The sequence below is a fragment of the Macrotis lagotis genome, chromosome X, assembly GCF_037893015.1.
Source record: "Macrotis lagotis isolate mMagLag1 chromosome X, bilby.v1.9.chrom.fasta, whole genome shotgun sequence".
NCBI lineage: Eukaryota > Metazoa > Chordata > Mammalia > Peramelemorphia > Peramelidae > Macrotis > Macrotis lagotis.
The window spans coordinates 426,358,244-426,379,099 of record NC_133666.1 but is presented as its reverse complement, the minus strand read 5'-3'; the positions used below and the strand labels follow the sequence as shown (position 1 = coordinate 426,379,099).

The 20,856-nt window shown below is 35.1% G+C and overlaps 1 long non-coding RNA gene across 1 annotated transcript in view; it reads right to left on the bottom strand.

Moving 5' to 3' along the window:
• LOC141499953 (uncharacterized) overlaps window positions 1–20,468 on the bottom strand; it is a 36,525-nt gene extending 16,057 nt beyond the window's left edge. Inside the window, exon 1 of the long non-coding RNA XR_012471803.1 lies at window positions 20,283–20,468. This is a non-coding gene — a long non-coding RNA (uncharacterized LOC141499953). The remainder of the gene's footprint in view (window positions 1–20,282) is intronic.
• Between the last annotated feature and the right edge of the window lie 388 nt (window positions 20,469–20,856).

The window sequence follows — 20,856 nt, the reverse complement described above, 5'->3', positions numbered from 1 at the left end:
TTAGAATTATAAACTCCTTGAAAAAGCAGAAAATCATTGTAGCTCCCTTTCCTTCCATCATTGAACAAACACTTGACCTTCTAGCTGTGTGGGCAAGTCACTTGACCCTATTTGTCTTGCAAAAACCTAAAAAAAAAAAGTCCTTGAGACTCTAGAAGTTTTCATGATTTACCCAGAGTCATTTTGTATCATAATTTGTTTAGCTACTTCACAGTACATTGTATCCACTTAATTTCCCATTCTTCACTAATACAAAAATAACTGGTATAAATATTTTAATATATAAAAGTAGGTCTTGATTGAATGATTCCTCAGGCAATCTTTCTATCTTTTATCCATTTTGTCAAATACTTGTTGCCTTAAATTTATCATTATCCTACATTACAACTACTGTAAGGGCCATTTTATCATCCAATTATGGTTAAAAAAAACTTCTATCTTCTTGACAGGTCATAGAACAAAAGTTTGGAGCATTCCCTCAGTTATTACCAATTTCCTAGGTTTTTATTCCAAAGGAAAATCAAGTGCAAAATCGGCACCTATCCATATTTATTCACAATGTTGGCAGATAGAACTAAATCATCTAATAGGCAGCTGAGTTCAGCCAAACATCAAAATGAGGTGATTTGGCTACTTCTCCCACGTGTGGTTAATTTTAAGAATCTTCTCTTACTACTAGAACAATCGATTGAAAATTATTTGAGTTTATTCAGATTGAAGATAATAAAAAATTTAAGCAAAAATTCAGATGAAGAGGACCTTCAGAACTAAAACTAAACAACACTGAAGGTATAAACCTTTTAAAATATGAATCCCAATAAACCAGAACTTTGTATTCTGTTGACTCTTACTGACATACTTTACAAATGTGCTATGTGATAATAACTCTAGCAAAAGAAACACTAGGGTTGAAAGAGTTGTTTAGATAAATACTTAGGGAGTTTAGAAATAATTTTAGCTTACTTGATTGTTTCTTCTTAGTTTTCTAACCAATCCTATTCCCTCCTCCCCCACTCCCAAACACTCAAATTTAGGATTAGAGATTTAAACAATAGCTAAATATATTGTTGAGTGATGTATTAAATTACAACTCTCTTCGAAGTCTCTCTTTTCTCTTTTTTTCCTCTCTTCCCCTTTTTTTGCTTCCTCCCTTTCTATCTCTCCGTCTCTTTGTGTCTCTGTCTCTCTCTGTCTCTGCATCTCTCTTTATGGCGCTTGATCTCTGTGCCTCTCTCCCCCACCTTCTCTTTCAAGTCCTGACTCTGGTCAAGGTACTTAACCTTTGGGTCAGTGTTCCCTTCCCCCAGAGCAGGCAAAGATCTGCATTGGTGGAGGGTGTGTCCTCATCAGGTGCTCCTTGCACTCTTGAAATCAGAAATCAATGATCTAAGCCCCACCCCCATTCCAACACACTTCCCTCCCTCTTCCTGAGCTAAGACTTCTGTATTACTTCAGTCAATATTTTTTTTGACTGCATAACCTTTTAGAAGACATTTCTGGCTTCTTTTATATTCATTTTACGGTCTTTACATTAAGTACACTTCTATTCACACCCAGGCTTTTGCCAGCTGATTCTATATTATTTATACCCAATCTCCATTTAACCATATTTTTCTATGTACAACATGATGAAATTCAAGGTTCCTCAATGTACCACCTCTATGTGTAGATAGCCTTTTTTTTTTGTTCCCCCTTTTTGGAGAATGGCCAGTAAGATTATTTATGTCTATTAGTCTCCATCACACCTTAATAACACACAAGAGCAGTTTCCTTTTGTTTCCAATTTCAACAGTACAGTGGTTAAAAATTGGCTCCCATAAGAAAACTCTTTCTCCACCTCAACTATGCAAAGCTGTATATACATGATTAACCAGTACAATATGTCCAGTAAAGAAACAAGGTGAAAGATTTATTGATTCTGGCTGCAGTAAATTAAAAAGTAACCTTGAACACCTTATGAAGTTCATAGTGAGATTCACAAATCATCACTGGGGCCAACTGTGCTTGTCTTTTTTTAGCTAAGGTGATATGTATGGGGTTACAATCGATGTAACTTAATAAAGTCACTTAAGTTGAAGAAATGAGACAGAATGGGGGCCAGAGACTAAGACTGTCTGTCATTCCTTTGGCATAGGAAACCCCCAGGTGAAGTAAATCTCTTCCAATGCAGATTAGTTCCTTTACTGCAATTTATAATCTTAGAGAGTTGTCCAAAAGCATTGAATGACTATCCTAGAGTCACCCAGTCAGTATGTGTCAAAGGAGGTACTTCAACTGAGATAATCTTGTCTCTAAGACACTTTTCTCTAGTCATTATGCTATGACTCTTGAACAAAAACAACTTTTTAAAATGCAAGGAATAAATTTGAGATCCCCCAACAGATCATTGCTTACCATTAACTTCTTCAATTTCTACTGAATATTTTCTATAAAACAACCTTTTTGAATTCTTTGGAGTATTGAGGCTATAAAGCCAGATGAATATATCTACATTCAGGGCAAATTCAAAATAAAACAGTAAAGAGGACTGACTCAGTTAAGTCTGGCATCCTTGTACTAATGAAGGGGGGTTCAAATCATGAAGGACTTTGAAAAACTAACCCAGAATCTTGACTGCCTGATAGGATTAACAAAATGCCTCTCCACCCCCCCACCCGAAAATTGTTGTAAGTTTTGGGGCAAATTCAGCAATGCAAACTGATTTAGACTTCTTTTAGAGGAATGGAGCCATGATAAATATTAATATATATTAGACAATGTAATCTAAATTCTAAAGCTTTCTGGTAGGATGAGCCAAGACTTTTAGGATATCTTATACAAAGACTATAAAATACAAAATTTGGTGCATCATAAAAGAAAGCTTTAGTATTTAAGCTTACAGCAGCTCTAAGACTTTTAGGGCATGCTATATACATTTATATAGATATAGATATCCACATAGAAGCACAGTTTTGTACACAAAATATAGAATGGTGTGTCAGAAAATGGAAACAAAACACTGCTTTTAGAATCAGGGGGCTGGGTTCAAATTCCACTTGGCTACCTACTACTTCTGTGATGTTAGACAAGTTTACTCCAGAGACCATTTGATTATATATAAGAATATTGTCCATAGATGATCTTTAAGGTGCCTTGGATGAATATTATATCTTTAAGGTGCCTTGAATGAATATTATATCTTTGATATACCATATGACTAAACCAAACTCCATGAAGAAACTCTCTCCATTCTTCTATCTAGATGCTACTTCCTTCTCACTTGCCACATTGCTACCTTGGGCAACTTACTTGTTTGGCCAAGAGCCAGAGGCTTTTTTTTTCTTTTTGGCATTCCTCTCCCGGACCATCATTTTTGAAAGGATCCCAATCATTTTTCGTATTAATAATGCCATGACTCTTAGGACTCTTATCTCTTCCTCATTTGCCACAGTGCCTCTTTTTCCCCAGTAGGCACTCTTTCCCTCTTTCTAGTATTCCTCAATATACATTGACTTCCCTCATATAAAATAACTTCCATGGGAGTGGCTTAGTGTCTTGTTTATTTATTTTATAACAGTCCCTGGCATATTGTAAATGCTTAACAAAAGCTTACTTGAATTATGTATTTTAGAAATTAATTATTTGATTAGGACTTTATTTTTCTGTTGTTTATACATTCCCACAAATATACCATACTTCCTCCCCTATGCGGGGGTCCATCCTTTATAGTAAAGACTTAAAAAGGGAAAAAAAATGAATTTCAGCAAAATCAACTAACATATCAGCTAGTCTAAACAGCATTCCATACCTCTGTGATTATGAGCTAGGAGGGAGATATGTGATTTTAACTCTTTGCCTAGGTCAAGCTTAACAGATTATAGAGAAGCTAAGGTTAAATAAAGTTTAAATTATATATGAATAATTACAATAATAAAGATAGCCAATTTAGATCATCTCAAACCTTCTTTTTCTTCAATAGCAGCTTTTTCTTTTTCTCCTTGCTTAATTTTCTGGCCTGAATTTACCAAATGAATACAAACTTTAATAAAATGGCATTTATTTGTGTTTTTTGGACAGAGGGGTAGAAAAGGTATGATTGGGTGATGTTCTAATGACAATCTCAAACTTAAATGTAATATTTTTCAAAATTAGGGACTGTATGAAGACAACTGAGTCTTCTTTCAGACACTGATTTACCAGTCATAATACTTCTTTTTCTGAATCTACCATCAATTCAGTAAACAAACTCCATGTAAAGAAGACAAGTAGGCAAGGGTTGATGGAAGTTTTTATTGGTTGAGCCAGTGAATCATCTACTTCTACTTATCAAGATATTTGATAATACTGAAACTCACTGATCCTGCCTGCTTAAAAAAAAGATTCAGAAGTTCCCTAAACTGCTTAAGTAATAGATTAAGAAAATGGCACAGGGTCCATGATAGGAATAATCCAAAAGATAGATTGCTGATATTAAAAGTCATTTTGATTGAATGTCTTTATATGACTATAACAGATATTTCAAATTGGATTAGAATATATTGTAATAACCTAAACTTATAAATTTAATACATTTTAAAAATTATTTTTCAGATTGAAATTCCTCAGTTATAGAATATTCTTTTAGTTTGAGATATCAAGGAAAGTTTTCAATTGAACAAAAAATAAACAAAAAAATTCCCTCAATGCAAACACTCAATTTTTTTTTTTTGCAAAATTGTGTAGTTGGAATATTTAAAACATTTTCATAAATATTTATTTGGTTATTTGCAATATTATATTCACTTAATTTGTGATGATTTTTATATTATTGTTATACATACCAGATATGCTATATAGATTCTCAGTTTTAACTTGTGAAAACCCTTAGTCAAGAACTGAATTAGGCCCAACATATACATTTTATATATCATTGCATCAATAATAAAGTATCAGATTCTTTTTAGTGTACAATGGAAAGGTTTTTTTTACATTGTTACAATCCTTGGTATTTGAAAAAATGCTTATGAAGTTTCTAAGGAAATTTACTTTCTGTTGTTAAAATATTTCATTATCGATTAAAAGATTTTGCCTGGAAATCCACAATTCCCCCCAACATCTTCAAAGTTTAAATATTTAAAAAGACTTCCATATATCCATATTTCCTTTATATTTTTGCTTATGGGGCCAAAAATCCACTCAATGTCTATTTCATAGTCTTCCAGACTGAACAGGAAAAAGATGGTCAGGGAAGACACACTAATAAACTCTAATCCAATTGAAATTAGGATAAAGGTGCAAATGTTAAGGGGATTTCCTTCTACCCCCCTGCCAGTGCTTACATGCCATTTATAAACTTGATTAACTCAAGTTAAACTTTATCTTATCTTTCTAAAAAGTCCATCAGGGCCCCACACCAGCTAGATTTGTATTACCTAATCATGCTAACTGTGAACAAGAAGGAAAGAGTGAAAGCTGAAGCTGTCTCTGAATCATTTTACCCATTCTAATTTAAAATTGATCATAGGGATGGGGGGGTGTGGGAGGCTGGTGGAAAGAGAGCAGTCATTTTATTTAGGACTTTGAAATAATCTATGTAATACTGTCAGTGTAAAAACAGCTTCAAAGGGGTTTTTAGAATTCAACCTGAAAATAAGATAGAACCCAGCAGGTAAAATTGTAAGCCCTATTTACACTTGAATTTTAAGGATCTAATTTTAGGAGATGTTAATTATTTTAAAATTATCTTATGTATAAACATAGATCTCTTAGAAACACTTAAATGTGACAGACACCTTGATCACATCATAGACCATGATTATTAAATACTCTCCCAGAAGAAAATCTACTTACTACCAGAGTAGAACGGATATTGGGGGGGAGGGGAGAGGAGAGTGCTCAAAAAGTTGTCTTGGTCTTTCAGTTGCATTTCCTGATATCCTAAGGTTTTAGTGTCTGTAAGTTTATTTCTAGAACACCTTTCCTGGTTGACCAATTGTCTAGTTGTCCTTGTTATTTGGTTTTCTTTGGATTTCTATTAAAAACCATTAGTTATTTGTGGGAGAGGATGGATAGCAACCATCCTCTTTATGAAATCATAAGTTTGAAAGCAAGCGTATATTGAAATTCAATTTCAAATGTTTACTCAATATTGGCTAATCAGGTTTTGAGTTATATCTAGTATTGTAACAATTGTGTTCTGTATAGCAAGGCATAAAAGTGTCATGCCTCTTGAGGCAAAAATGAAGATAATGGAAAGTGGGGGCCAGTGAGTTTGAGAAGATGTGGATTTTTATGCTTTTGGGAGAAATGAAAGAAATAAATCTCAAGGAGACTTTCTTATGTAAGTAGAGATTGATATATTTATTTTGCAAATAATGAAAATGAAGAATTAAAGGAACTCTCTCTGAATTTTTGGCTTGTAAACCTAGAATTGAGTTGCAGCAGTGAAAATATTCTTAGAAGTTTCCATGTATAGTTTCAAATAATTCTGGTCAATATAACCTTACTCTTTCAATGTATAAATGAATCAGTTAATATAACCTGATTTAAAACAACTGGAAATTTATGAAATATTGTTGCACATTTTTAAAAATAGTATTTTGTTTTTTCTAATTAGAAGGAAAAGCAATTTTCAAAATTCATTTTTGAAAGATATTGAGTTCCATATTTTTTATCTCCCTCCATGCCCTCTCCCCTCCCCAAGAAGGCAATTATCCACATTATACAATCATATTAAACATTTTCACATTACTCATGTTGTGAAAGAAGAAACAGAACAAAAGGGAAAAAAGATGAAAAAAGTGAAAATATTATGCTTTTATCTGCATTCAGACTCCATCAGTTCTTTCTCTGGAGGTGCATAGCATTTTCCATCATGGGTTTTGAATTGTCTTGGATCATTTACATTGCTGAGAAGAGCAAATCAATCATAGTTGATCATCGCACAATATTACTGTTACAGTGTACAATGTTATACTGGTTCTTCTCACTTTACTCTTTATCAGTTCACGTAAGTCCAGGTTTTTTTTGAAATCATCCTGCTCATCATTTCTTATAGCACAATAATTTATTGTATTCATATACTGTACATTCAGCCATGTCCCAATTGGTGAATATACATTCATTTTTCAATTCTTTGCCATCACATAAAGAACTGCTATAAATATTTTTTATACATGTAATTCCTTTTCCCTTTTTTATGATTTCTTTGGGATATGGACCTAGTAGTGATATTGATTCAGCTATATCAAAGGATTTGCACAATTTTGTAGTTCTACGATCATATTCCAAATTGTTCTGCAGAAGAGTTTTTTCAGTTCACAACTCCACCAACTGTGCATTAGTGTACCAATTTTCCTATATCTCCTTCAACATTTATCATTTTCTTTTTCAGTAATATGAGGCAATCTGAAAAGTGTGAGGTTTAGTGTTGTTTCAGTTTGCATTTCTCCAAACAGTAGTGATTCTGAGTATTTTTTATTTGACTTTAGTTTTGATTCTTTTCATCTGAAAAATGCCTGTTCATATTCTTTGTCTATTTATGCCCATATTGTTTTTTAAGAAGCATATTGCAGTAAGCTGTGGTTACTGTAGGGGACAGATAGAATGTTTGACTTGGATCTCTAATACTACTTTAGATACCAGCTGTGTGACCCTGCATAAGTCACTCAATCTCTCTCTCTCTCTCTCTCTCTCTCTCTCTCAATTTGTTTCCTCATCTGTAAGAAGAGGACAATAAGAACACCTACCTTCTAGCATTGTTGTCAAGATCAAATGAGATAACATATATAAAAGTTTTACTGACCTCAAAGTCACATCTAAATGTTGACTATGACAAGTTCTTCTAGACAAGACTAGTAGTCACCAGAAATAACTGATTTCCCTCAGGATGTAGGGGGAAGAAAGTGAGTAGGTGATTTTTAACATTTAGTTTGTCTGTATCTAAGCGAGGAGATTGTTTTGTTTGAGGGTATTTAGTGGTCAGAGAAGGCAGTTGTTGTTGTAGTACATTAGAACCCAAATGGTTTTCCTGAAAGAAATGACTTTGTGGCATTATAAACAGAAAGAAATATGAACAAAATCTCACTATGTAAAAAATCCCCAGGGAGACATCTAGTCAATAAGGGAAAGAGCTAAGACTAAGAGCCAGGAAAAGAATTAAAAAGAGCTTCAGGAGAAAGGGTTCAGGGTCAGGAATGACTGGACATTGTTATTGAAAGTGAGTGAAAGAAACAAAAATGAAAGGAGAAATCAGAGAAAAGACAAGTTACATAAAAATTGCTAAAATGTCATTTTAATTTTGATTTCTGCCTACTGTTCGTTACACCATAATCCAATTTACAGTTATCCAGCCAAATATTAACATTAGATATTCAATTCTACTAGGAATTATTTAAAAGGTTATCTTCATAAAAATCTAGAATATTTTAAAGGACATTCATATTAAGATGAAACTTATCTAAATGAGGAAGCAAATCAATAAGGAACTTTTCCCACATCCATAGTTCTACTTTCTTTGGAAAATAATGTTACTAATTACCTCAATTTTTATGAAGAAACATGGGATTCATACTGAAGAGAATCCAACCAATGGAATTTAACCAGTATTAGTTAAGCTTTGTGCCTGAGCAAAGGGTTTAGTCAGCTTCAGAAAATTCATACTGGAGGGGAAAAAATATAAATATACTGAATCTGAGAATCTTTGTGCTAGGGGATACATCTTACTTAACATCAGAGAATTCATACTGGAGAGGAACTTTATGAAAGTAATGATCAAAGGGAGGATTTCTTCCAGAAGAAACACTTTATTTAGCATATCATGTTAACCTCAGTTCCTGGAAGGCTCTTCTCCTGCCATACTTCTACCTCATAGATTAGTCAGTTCCCTCCAAATATCAGCTCAAGTGCCACTACTACATGAACCTTTTTCTGAACTCTTCAGATACTAATATTCCCCAAATTATTTTGTATTTATTGTATATATGTATTTGTATACACACACACACACACACACACACACATATATATATTTGTATATGCATACACCCACATGCATTATATGCTCAGTGGCTAGAGAACCAGGTCTAGAGTCAGGAAGACCTGAATTAAAATCTAGCCACAGACACTTACTAGCTGTGTGATTAGGCAAATCACATGACCATGACCTGTTTGCTTCAGTTTCTTCAACTATAAAATGAGAGGAAATTAAAGCACATAGTATTATTATGAGGATCAGATGAGCTTTGACGTCCTTAGAATAGTTGACACATGGTTGATATAAATGCTAATATTGTTGTTGTTATTATTATTATGTATACATGTTATTTCCTCTGATGGAATATAAGGGCAGAGATTATTTCATTTTCCCTTTGTATCTGTAATGTCTGTCACAATCCTTGGCAAATAATATTCGATTAATGCATGCTTGTTGACTGATTTGTTGGGAGAAAGAAATTTTATGAATTAAAGTTTCTATATAATGAGTATTCATTCTATATATTCATCCTATATAATGAATATAGAAAATCTTTCAACTAATATACAGAATTTAGAGATACTAGGATAATTAATGTGTCTTATGAAGTTACTGTAACCCTGTGAATTGTTTCCTAACAATTAGTTGTCCAAAAGTTAGAATGGACTGAAGGTCCCCTTCACAAGAGAGTTTCAAGTAAAAAGAGTAGAAGACCACTTTTTCCAATATATTGTAGTGAGTGAGGATTCTTTTCAGGTAGGAGTCAGATCTGTGGACCTCTGAATTGCTTTCTAAATCTGATATCATGTTATTCTGTGTAAGCAATAAAATCTTTTTTGGGGGTGGTAATCAGGGTTAAGTGACTTGCCTAGAATCACACAAGCTCAATGTCTGAAGCCAGATTTGGAATTCAGTTTCTCCAGACTCTAGAAATCATATGGTGTTTTAAAATACATACTGCTATTATGCAGTAAGTTTCTAGGTCCAGGCAACTGTTAGTTGCTACTAGATTCCCTTTAATGCTTTAAATGATAGTTCCATTGTTCAGTAATCTTCTCTCATGTATATGGAACAGTGCTGGCTCTCAAGTCAGGAGGACCTGAGTTCAATTTTGGCCTCAGACACATGACCAGTTGTAGGACAAGATCACTCCTGTGGAGAAAGTGAGAATGATGACTTAGCTGGCACCTACCTCACTCAAATCCAATTCAAGTGAATGTCATAGTATCATTTCCCCAACAGGAATGGAAAAATCAGGTAAGGTCGTATTACTTTTCATCAAAGGTGGTATTGTTCTGAATAGTTTCAAAATTTACTGTCTTATTGACTAGTGTAAAATGATATTACTAATGTAATAAAAACATTTGAAATTTTTTTAACTACATAGGTTATTGAAGATTGATAAAATTTTGAAGAATCTCAAAGTGATTGTTTTCTTCTCTGGTACTCTATGCTGCCAATAGTTACCTGTGTGTTATTGCTTGGTTTAGATGCCAAATAGTGGATGACACCATTTTAGATCAACATGTTGAAATTTCTTTCTTGAAAGGAACTGGAGTTTTTATTTTTCATTTTGTTTTGTTTATTTCTAAAGGCTTTATTATTTTCCTTATGATACTAGGCTTAGGGGTTAGAAAAAGGAGGAGGAAGAGGATGTGGAGAAGTAAAAGAATAGAAGGAGGAGAAAGAAGAGGAGGAGGTGAAGAGGAGAAAGAAAGGGAAAAAGGAGAAAGGGAAAACAGAAGGGGTTGTGGGGAAGGGGAGGAGAGACAACGTAATTAAATCTTCATAGTCTTCAAGGAACAGCTCAAAACTGCTGTAAGATGGAGGCAAAAAATGTTTACAATTCATGAGACTATGCTTCCAGAGTTTTAAGTACAGGTAAATTATAAACAGAATAAATCATACTTAAGGTCTCTGGAAAGTAAAATACAATTTTATATTAGTAACAACTTAAAACCCCTCCTACTGAGTGAAGGATTCATCAGGGTAATGGTTTATTAATGAAATAAGAAAAATTTAGTCCAGAATCAATACTTTATCTACTTCACCATCTCACATATGAAATGCCATTAAGGACAGCTTTCTAAATTTGAGGACGAACATAGGACTTTGGGAGTCCTGAGCAACAATATCCTAAGTGGTTTTTAGGGAGAAGGTAATAAAATATAGTTAGTAACTCTTTCCCTCACATAATTTTGTTCTAGTCATTCTTGTATTATTTTAACAATGAATAGTGTATTGAGTTTAGAATCAGAAAAACCTGGACTTAAGTTTTGCCCTTGATTTTGAGCAAGTCACTTTAACTTTTGTTAGATTCCAGTGAAAGAACTGATAAACAGAAATATATATATAGAATGATTTTATATATTGTGTCTAATGGTCACTATCTCTGGGGTGGGGGAGGTGAGAAAAAAAGAAATTTACATGATACATTTATTATATGTTTAAAAGGAATAACAAATTGTATATAATAGATTTATGTCTTTTAAAAAGTATACTATGTTATAGAAATGCTCATTTCATTTCATAAATTAAAAATTTAGAAAAAATTGTAACCTTCTGTTAGAGTAGAACTGTTTTGAAAGAAGAGATTGCTTCATTCTTTTTCTTTCTAATCCCAGCATCTACCACAGTCTGATATATAGTAGGTGCCTAATACATGCTTATTGATTAACTGATGAACTTCAAATTTCTTCTGTCAACAAAAACATGTGAAAAACTGGGTTTATTACAAAAGAAATGAACTTGCACATGGAACCTTATGTAGGAATTCCTAAACATTCTTTAGGACTTAAGTCTTAGATTAGATTGGTGATTTTTAAATTGTGGTTCAGGGATTCCTGGGGATAGCAGTCTATAGTTCAAAGCTATTTTTCAAAATAATACAAAGATGTTTTAGTTTTTAACATGGTAAATATCAACAAATATAACCAACATATACAAAAGCTCTTTGGGAGTCCTAAATAATTTTTAAGAATGTGACAATACATACATACAGCTTCCAGCTAGTTCTAAATTGATGACCTAATAAAACATGAGATACAATGTGTTCTAGGTGAAGGAATTTCCAATGATCAAGATTCTTTCTTTATTGAGGAGTTCTATAAGTTCATGATTTAGCTTATGAATTATGAGAGTACCTCACTGATTACTCAATCAAGTCTCTGCCAGGGGCACTACGACTTAGTGAAAAGCTTCCGAGATTTCAAGGAGAGTATTAAGATTAACAGCATCTTAGTTCCAAGAACCCACTTCTTTCTCTCCTTCTACCTTGAAGTTTGTACAGGAGAGGAAACAGAATGTATTTGCTATGTGTTGTTACTGAGATGATGGACATTCAGTATGACTGCACCAAAAGTTTCATAATATTATTTAATAGACACACACACACACACACACACACACACACACACGCCAATATGTCTTGATAGATTAGGCAACAAACTAGAACTCAAAGTTTTAGCTTCTGTAAGGGCAAAAATAATAATTATTTGCTATTGAGAGAATTGTGAATAATAATTACTAAAACTACTGGCCGCCTAACACTTGGCAATATAATGATGAATTCACATCCCTGAGCACCCTTAAGAGGGCTCAGGTAAAAGGAGTACATGAAAAAACTACCATGACACCAATTCTCTCTCCCTGGATCTTGTATTTTCTAGTTCTTTAATCTCATAATGTAAAAACAAGATTGAACAGATCCCAGAGGTTCTATGTTACAGCCTAATCACTCAGTTGTAATGCCCTGCCATGAAATATTCATTTTGCCTGGGTGGATGTCTATTTCTCTATGAGTTCTAGATTTTGCTTTGACATCTTATTTCTCTACTTTATATTTTTATGCACAACCTTAACAATAGTAATACCTACAATCACAAAGGTAAAAGGCCACTCTGTCTCTGAGGGAACACATAAATAATTTAATCCTTATTCTAACTTAGGCAGGTCATTTTCTCTGAAGAGATAGTAAACTGGTTGAAGATAGGGTGGGGAGGGTTTGCCTGCCTTCAGATCTTTTAGGTTGTTTGCACTGGTGTAGAGATCTTTCTTAGCTGAACTGCAGGTGGGTTGGCTAAGATGCCTTCTTTCCAGCTCCTGACTCCAGGTGATAGCTATTGTCTCATCCCTTCAGCAAACACCTTCAAAGAACATACTGCAGATATGAAGTGGGTAGGAAGATTGGCTTTCTCCAAACAGAGAGGCTATGTAGGAGGAGTAGGTGAAAATCATATTCTTAATCACAAGTAAACACAATTAACTGGCAACTGGATTAAGATACCTAATCAGTCAAAATTATTTGGAGGGTTCTTATGACCACTGATTATTCAGTGAGATAATGTCTGTTAATAAAGTACATTTTCTTGGTGGGACTTCTAATTTCAATGATCACTCTTTAAGAGAAATATCTATTTGATTTATTTATGACCACCAAACTAGGTTGGAGACCCTCTGAGGAAGAGTTATTTAAATGGAGAGGTCATAAATTAATTGCAATAAATGAACTGATTCAGATTCCAGAAGTTGTTTAACACAGACACAGACACAGACACAGACACAGACACACACACACACACACACACATCCCCCACCTAAGGAATTGTATTCTATTGGAGGGATCCATCAAAACAGATTAGCAACTCACCTGAAATTCACCATTACCATTTCAGATAATTTCCTGAGGCTATTTAACTAATGAGGCTAAAAAACTGGCTCATTAGCCTCACTGCTACTATGTTTCTGAGGTAGGATCTGAATATGAGTATTTCTCAATCCAAAGTCTGAGTTACTGAGCCAAAGTTGGTATCCCTAGTTTTAAGCACAAATGAAGCAGTGTTAAACATATATCTAGTCTTCCATTTCAAGAAAGTAATAGAAATTGGACTTGATTGGGGGAGAAGGGAAATGGACATCTTTATATTTTACTAACCAGTAATACAACAAGAGGCTGACATAACTAGAAGAATTATGATTTGGCAATGTTCTCTTTGGGGATGTTGGCAGGCTTGAAGAACTTGGAAAACTTCTCTGCAAATCTGTAGAACAGTGGGTAATTAATTAGTAATCTTGGCAATCTCATTCTAAGCTTGTTCCTTCTTTCTCTCTTTGGGTTAAAGGAAGAGAAAGGAGATTTTATTAACTCTGACCTTTCCGTCCAACATTGTTTTAATGGAAGATGGAAGTGCCAGATGAGTACTGTTCTCAGTGTGAGAGGAACTGGTTATAAGTATAAGGCCTGGTCAGGAGTAAGGAACTCTGGTCAGAAAACATGGGATCATATCCTGCTTTTGGTGCTTACAATCTTCCTTGGACAAAATTTCCACATGTGTAAAAATAAGAGATTTGGACAAGAGCAAGGTTATTAACTTAGGTTCTGTTTCTTTTAAATCTATTTTGATTTTTTAAATATTTTAAATATATTTCTATATAATTTTTTTTGTAATAATATATGTTTTATTTATGTACTTAAAAGCATTATTCTGAGAAGAGGATCATGGACTTAACAGACTGCCAAATGGGCCTATGCCACAAAAAAGTTAAGATCTTCTAAGAAGGTCACAACAAAAGGTTTGTTTTATTGTTTTGCCCAACTCTAAAAGTGTCATTGCTGAAAGTTTGAATCTCTCAGGAAAACCAAATTAAAAAAACATACCAGGTGCTGCTAATCCATTCCAAAAGACTATATCAATAGATAATGAAAATAGGAAGAAAACTTTTATCAGGATATTATTTGTGAGAGTATGTGTGTGTGTGTGTGTGTATACACACTATATAAGAAATTTTCCTGAAATAGAAAATATTCCATGAGAGCAGTTTAGGTGAACATATTTGTTCATCTTTGCCAATGGAGACTAGAGAACAAAAAAAATTGATAATATTATTCAGTCCCAGAATTCATAAGCACTATCCAATTTTCAGGAAAAGTATTATTTAGTAAAGGAAAATGCCAAGATGGTACTTTTTGTTATACTACAAAATATAGCTTAGAAGTGTAAAACAGAAGCATATTTATTTGATTTCCTAAATAGCAGTGAAAAGGTGGGTCTGAATTCTTGGTAATAAAGGAGTGAATTTAAGAGATTTAATCCTCATTGCTCTGAATGAGAAGAAAGATCTTGGCTAAAAGGGGAAAAAATGTCTACATAATTAATCAGTGACTAATAGCAAGGTAATATTTACTCCTTGATAGTCTTATTTTCATTTTCTCTCCATGTACTAATTAGTCTATACTACTTGGTTTTCTCTGAACTCACTGTCACATCCAATTGACACTCTTAAATGAAAAATTAATCAATTAATTCATTATGCCTGTGGGAGCTTGATAATTATTACTTAGATTACAGAAGGAATAAATTAAGGCTTGGACACTTTAGTGATTTGCCCTATATTCCAAGATATCAGTGAAGAAGTTGGAATTAGAATATAGATTTTGGGGAGTGGCTAGGTGGTGCAGTGGATAGAGCACCAACCCTGAAGTCAGGAGTATCTGAGTTCAAATCTGGCCTTAGACACTTAATAATTACCTAGAAGTGTGGCCTTGGGCAAGCCACTTAACCCCATTACCTTGCAAAAAAAAATATAGATTTTGGCTTGTATACCATCAATTGAACTGGTCCAGGTATAAAATAGAGATTGGGTGGTTATTCTTGCTATTAAATTACATGCATATATAAGGTACAGAATTAGAAATAGATACTTGCTCATCAGTCAGCAGAAAATGGATCAGTGTTGACTTGGTGAGTAAAAAGTATGGCATGAAGTCATCATGCCCAACCCTGACCTTATTCAAGAGAAAGTCTAAAGCTAGCTAATCTTTATGGCTTTCTAATACATAAATCAGAATTTCCCACAAGTTTTCTGACACTTCCCAGATAACTGTTGCATTCTCATCTTGGGGCAATTATATTTTGAGAAGACCGCTAGGCTATTTTAAACTCATATTTGGGTGAATCTGACGAACATACTGGATGGACTTATATTTGACCAGTCCCTGGACCTCACTAGGTCTAAGCTTTACCACCTTTTGGACAAGATGATTTCTAAAACCCTGTTAACTCTAGAGACTCTAATACATACATACACATACACACACACACACACACACACACACACACGATGACAGCTAGATGGTATAGTCAGTAGAGTGCTGTCCCTAAAGTCAGGAGGACCTGAATTCAAATTTGCCCTCACATACTTAGTAACTGTGTGACCTCATACAAGTCACTTAACCCTAATTGCCTCACATCCAGGTCAATCTCAAGTTGTCCTGATTCATATCTGGTCACTGAATCCAGATGGCTCTGGAGGAGAAAGTGAGACTGGTAACTAGTACAGTAAGCCCATTACTCAAATCCAATTTGCTTGCATATCATGGCATCCCTCTCTGATGCCATGATCTTCTTCAAAAAAAGAGGATTAATGACATCATAGGGTGATGTTATTACTCATGAATTGGACATATATAAGAGAGTTATGAAAAGTCATCCATCTAATTCTCTTTTCCAGAGTCATCAAAGTCCGGTGGTAGTGTTGGACTTGGATATAGTACTTAATGTCTAGAATATCTGACCAAGCTCTAATCCATCCTCAACGTCTGCTTTAGCCACTTTCATAACTGTTCAAACATTGTTCTCATCTTCTCATTCTACTAGGGAAAATCTTTGCATGCTTGAAGAAGACATTTCTCCTAATTCATAGACCTCAAACCTGTCGGTTATGTTTAACCTGGTTTAGTCTGTCTGCTGAGATCATTTTACCAGAGTGTGGCCACTTTGTATACAGTTTCTTGTGGCTTGGAGCCACAGATGAAAGTTGCCTGATTTTACCATGATGTACCACATTAAATTACCAAATAATTATTTTATAGCACTAGAAAAAAATGACAAAAAAATTGATCTGAAGGAGCAAAATGTTAAAAATCTCAAGGGGAATAATGAAAAAATGAGATAGCAGGAGGTACAGGAGTAAGATCTCCAACTATACTATAAAACAGTAATCATCAAAAACAATTTTGTAAAAAAGGAAGGGTTATGAGTGGAACACCTTATGAACACAGCATATTGAAGCAAATGAAACCAGTAGACTGATAGTTCCAAAGACCAACAGCTACTAGGGGAAAGATCATGATTTGACAAAATGTTCTGAGAAAACTAAAATAATTTGGTAGAAATTAGGTTTAACCCAAAATTTCACATCATATATGAAATTAAACTCCAAATGAACATATGATGTGGAAACTGAGATCATAGACAAATAAATTAGAGGTACACAGAAGAAATTGCTTTTTGGATCTGTGGATAGAAAGAGTTCATGAACAAACCAACCAAAGACAAAGAAGATCATAGAAATTAAACGAACAGCTTTATTTTCATAAAATTGAAAACTTTTGCACAAAGTTAACAAAACTAAGATTTGAAGGAAAATAATTGGAAAAAATCTTAGTAGCTAATTTCTCCAAAAATGGTCTCATTTCCAAAGTATATGTATTAGGAATTGATTTAAAATTATAAGAATAAGTGTCTTTCCTTAATTGACAAATACTTAAAAATATAAACAAGCAATTCTCAAAAAAAGAAATTCAAGCTATATGAAAAATATTCCAAATCACCAATAATTAGAAAAATGTAAATGCAACTCTGAGGTTCTATCTCACAAACATCAGGTCAGCAAAAATGGGAGATTGCAAAGGAAAAATGTTGGAAAGACTTTGGGAAAACAGACACATTACTGTATGAGAAATTGTGAATTGGTCTAGTCATTGTGGAAAGCCATTTGGAATTATGTCCCCCAAATTACTAAATTGTGTATTTTTTTATCCATAAGTAACACTACTAAGTCTCTACCCTTGAGTATATCAAAGAAAGAGACAGATCTATATATACATATTTGTATAATCTCTTTTTTTGTGGTATCACAGAATTAAAAATTATATGTCCATCAGTTGGGGAAATGACTGAAAAAAAGTATGGTAAATGAATATAAAGTATATTATTGTGTAGTAAGACATGATGAAAGGGATTGTATCAGAAAAAAACCTGGGAAGACTTGTATGAGCTAATGAAAAACAAAGCAATAAGAATTAGAAATAATTTATTCAATAATGACATTAAAAAAACACAAACTTTGAAAGATTTAGTTCTAATCAATTCAGTAACCAATCATGGTTCAAGAAGATTGTTGACATAGAAGGTTATCCCCATCTTGATAGATGGACTAAATATATGGAGTGGTACATACATTTTTGGAGATGAAAAACCTGGAAATTTTTTTTTACTCTGCATAATTATTTTAAGAATTTTGCTTTTCTGTTTCTTTTTGGGGGGGATTGCTTGTTTGTTGAAAAAATGTAAGAAAAATCACAACATTATGTTAAGCCTAGATTTCCCAACTTTTCACAATCTATTTTTCTTCTAAGGAATCTTAAAATGGAAAAAAATTGAGACTAATGGATGGTATAAAAAAGGTACTGGAGAGGTCATTTAATCAGTTTGTCCACCTTAAGGTCACTGATAATAGTAGATGATATCTTCATAATGCTTGAAAACTTATGAAATGTTTTCCTCACAACCCTTTGATATAGGTACAAGTATGATTAAACCCATTTTTTTTAATGCAAGGAATGGAATCAAATGACTAGTTCAGATCATACTGCTAGTAAAATGGCAAGTGTCTGAGGCTGAATTTGAATTCAGATTCTCCAGACTCCAGGGCTAGTGATCTATCCACTGCACCCATTATCCCTATTTCAAACAAATCATAGATATAATTCTACATGCTTCTACAACCGGGATTTAGGAAACACTGAAATGGAACCTGCAACTTCAGCTCATGGTTCTGAATCTAGTGAGTTGTTTTTTTTTCTGGGACTCTTTCCATGAAAACCTTCTGTCCTAAAAACTACTAAGGATAACCTTTAAAAAAATTTTAAGGCAATTTTAATGATTAGAGTAATCCCATTTGTCTTAGGGGAAAAGTGCATGAATACTTTTATAGATTTTGATTTTTCTTTTGTTTACTAATAGTTTAAAGTTTGTCTTTCTAGCTTTTCTAAAAACAAAAAACTCTAAGGAGCAGGCAGGATTTTTGAGTTGTACTGAAATTTGGTTGTATAAAATAGTGCTTAAAATAGGTAAGATGATAGTATCAGATTTAGAACTGGAATATAACCCAGAGTTGCAGTTCATCTCTCATTTTACTGTCGAAAGCTCAGACAAGTTAAATTCGAGGATGACACAACTAGCTGTCTAAGGTAGGATACGAAGCTGGATCATCCTCTCAGTCCACGCCCTCATCCCCCACGCTCCCGCACTTTATTATTTGAAATTAAGGAAAGTTCGGAACTTCTGATTGCAGGCGTTTACTTGGGGCTGCCTAGATCCATGATGTTAAAACTTAAACGTGACCATGGATGTTGCTTTGGCGTTTCTGAGCCTTAGGAATTTCCCTATTGTTACCTCTTCTACCCCCACTCACTGGGAGTCCAAGGGAGTCCCTCCAAGTACCTGGTAGAGGAATGAAAGGCCAAACCTCTCGAAGCAGCTTCCACCACTGGAAGCAACTGGGAAAGCTAGGTCTGCGCACCTCAAAAAGACCCCCCCCCCCCCAGCACTCAAGGGAGGTTAAGTGACCAAATAGCATCCTGGATATATGTGTTAGGAGAAGCAGTGTGATGGTGAGAACCAGTCCCAAAGCTGAGAAGTTTCTGAGGAGGGAAGCAGGCGGGAATAACGCATTTCCTGCTTCGCTATTACAAGCTCCCTATAGAGCTAAGGGGGGAGGTGGAGAGCAGGGATGCAGACCCAGTGTCTCCCTTCTGCAACTTCAGGCCCAGCAAGGGTTGCCAAAGAAAATGGGGAGGGCAAAACGGGGATGGAGTAAAGGAGGCGCGACCAAGACTAGGGTAGAGGGGCAAAGCAGAAGGGGTTGTGTGCGTGAGGCACAGTGAAATGGAATGGGTGGGGGGACCCAAAGTGCTTCCAGGAACTCGGAAGTCTAAGTGAAAAACTGAAACTGGTAGAAAACCTGGGTGTAGAGGCTAGGGTGCATAACTGGAGAGTCAGGGGTCCCGAGAATGCCAGCCTATTCTCCATAGAGGATCTCTCCCCTCTGCCCAGTCAGCTGCTTGCCTGGCCCCTCTCTCTCCTCCAGTCAACTGCTCTCACTCTCCACTACTCTTTCGCTGCGATTGGGGCTCACATTTGGGGGTGGGTGGCTATGTCAAGGGAGAATGGGATGGTTAATGAAAAGAGGGGGCTAGAGCAGGGAGAGATGGGGTAGAAAGGGGGCTGACACCCAGGTGCCACCTCGACCTCGCAACTCAACTGAACGAAGGGCGACTGTCTCCTACCTGGGAGGTGGAGAGAGACTATTGCTCTGGCCTGGAACCTCCAACAAGAGCCCCTGAGTTCAGTAAGCTGCTTTCCCACCGCTGTCTCCCAAGAGATTGATCGGGCTTTGCAGAGAAAAAAAATCCCACAATTTATAAACGCTAAGACCTTATTGTTTTGCTTTTCCAAGAGGGCTATTGTTTATTCCCACGCCTGGGCTTGTTATTGTGAGACTTCTACGTAACCTCTTCAAACAATCTTGAGCCAACCCTACCCCCTCTGTGGAAGTTAGCCGGGCCGAGCTGCTTAGCTGTTACCCCCCGAAAGGAGGGCTTCAAAAACACAAAGTGCATTCAAGGTTCACGGTGCTTTGCTTGATTTAGCCCAGGGGAAAGGGTAAATTTGTATTGCATTTGTTTCAATAACTTTTTTTTAAACTTCCCTAGAGCTCCTCGAAATTTAGCGGGGTCAGGTGTGCGCAGGACTCTCCTCTTAGCACCACTGATCGTTAACCGCGGCTATTTGCTGAGGTGATACCTCCCAACAGGCATCCCTTTTCTTACAAATTAGTTATTCCCCCGCACTCAGCTGCCG